This window comes from Quercus lobata, chromosome 11 (genome assembly GCF_001633185.2).
Source record: "Quercus lobata isolate SW786 chromosome 11, ValleyOak3.0 Primary Assembly, whole genome shotgun sequence".
NCBI classification, from domain to species: domain Eukaryota; kingdom Viridiplantae; phylum Streptophyta; class Magnoliopsida; order Fagales; family Fagaceae; genus Quercus; species Quercus lobata.
The window spans coordinates 17516004-17518074 of record NC_044914.1 but is presented as its reverse complement, the minus strand read 5'-3'; the positions used below and the strand labels follow the sequence as shown (position 1 = coordinate 17518074).

The 2071-nt window shown below is 29.5% G+C and overlaps 1 long non-coding RNA gene across 1 annotated transcript; it reads left to right on the top strand.

Annotated features, from left to right (window-relative positions):
* Nucleotides 1-48: 48 nt before the first annotated feature.
* LOC115969343 lies at nt 49-1824 on the top strand. The gene is made up of 2 exons (XR_004086930.1): nt 49-467; nt 1431-1824. It is a non-coding gene; the product is annotated as an uncharacterized LOC115969343 (long non-coding RNA).
* Nucleotides 1825-2071: the final 247 nt, after the last annotated feature.

Genomic DNA, 2071 nt, shown 5'->3' with positions numbered 1-2071 from the left:
TTCAATTTTCTATTCTATTTGTTGAGTCTACATAATATGCTATCATAAGTTAGTCAAGTTCATCAAATACTCTGCATAATTTGTAAAATAAATAAATGTATATCTGCTTATGCATGTTTAGTACCCCTCAGTAAGTTATCTACCAAACATTTTTTTTTTGGTTAGTCTATGTTGTACATCTTTTAATTTCTGAATTTATTGTCAATTGTTGCTTCGGGGATTGATATGTTAATTTTGTTACTTATCTTTTTGAGGCTACTGCTTTTTTCTTTAACGTGGCTTTTCTTTTTCTCAAGATATTTTGATTTGATTCCCTGTATCTTACCAATTATGACATACATTATGTTTTTAAGTTTTTTCATTTGCTTTTCTTTTGACAGGATAAAGTTGGTAAGTTCTGTCTTCTGTGAAACTGGGCAAAGCTAAAAAAACTGTGATGAATCATGTTAAAGCTGTAAGGAAATTTGGTAAAAACGACTAAACTCTAGTCAGTTCCCACACTAGATGCATTTTCTATGTTTGTTAACAGTTATGTCACTATCTATTTAATATATATATATATATATATATATGTATATAGATAGATAGATAGATAGATAGATAGATAGATAGATATAAATAAATTTTCTGTATAATAAATTGGGGAGGGTGTTGAAAGTGAAATTTCATATTTGATGTTTTGCATTGTTCTTCCTTTTGTAGTCAAGATATATACTTAACGGTTATGTGACACGTTATGTCTATACATGAATTTCATCTATAAGTGCTTTGTGAAATACTCCATCCATTGCATTGGTAATTAATATATGGAAAATATTTTATGTTAACCATTCATTCAGATATAGTCAATGTTTGTGTTTGCTCCCATCCTAATCAAAATAGTTTGGCTTGGTTGCAATTTAAATTTCTCTGCAACCTAACTGGTTGGATTTGTGTATAGGTTCATATTTTTGTAATTAACTAATAACCAACCTGAAGACAAACTTGAACCACACCTACTTAAGTTGGCTCACATGATAGTTTCTTAATTGACTAATTACTGACTGTTTTAAATATATATTTTCATGTAACAAAGATAATGTGCATTGTTATACAATGAAACTGCATATACCTTGTAATTTTCTTAAATCAAACAATTCATCAGGGTGCAAAAACTTATACATAACCCAATGACTTTAAAAAAAACATTTCAGTTCAAAAGACTATGCAGCTTGGGTTGACGTATGTAATATTTAAAAGAGACTCAAAACACAATTAAGGCGTAGTTTGGTACACTTATTGTGTATTCAGGGTGCTATCTGTATTATTGTTTATTTATTTTGAATATAGTTTTTTTACTTAAAAAAAAGATTAGTGATGATTAATTGTTTCTATGAAGTAAAAGAATTTTGTATCCATTAATTAACATGTTCCTTACATATCTTTCACAGGTGATGTTGTTCTCAAAGATTTGAAATTATAGGCAGAGGCACGAAGTTCACTAAAACTTCTGGTCACTGTGCAAGAAAATCCAGATGCCTCTCAAAAGCCATTCACCTTCATTTTCTATCATTTTGTCTTGGTACCCGCCCAATTCCCAAGCCTCTCCTTTGTTGTGTTTATTATCTTTCTTAATTTGATGCGTACTTGCATCTTTGTAAGTTTTTTTTTTTTTTTTTTTTTTACTTTTAATTATATAAATTAAGATTTGTATCATAGGGCCGTATCTGAGACATATGTAGCCGTATCATACAAATTTTTAAAAGGCATTTGTAAAGCAAACATAGTTGGGATATACCCAACGTGCAGTATTGTATTGGAAAGGGAAGTGGTATTATATTTGAATGGGTGAATATCTCGCTCTTAATATTGCATGAAGAGACGCTTAAGTGTGTGTGTGTGTGTGTGTGTGTGTATATGCAACTTGAACTTCCTCTGAACTGAATAAGTTGGGAAGTACCTAAATATAGATATTATCACTTCATACATCTTCTTTTTTGACTAACTTATTTCATAAATGAAATAAAGTTTCATAAATTAAATTAATTTGAACCCTTCATACAACTTCCTTCTTGACTAACGTTTTTCATAA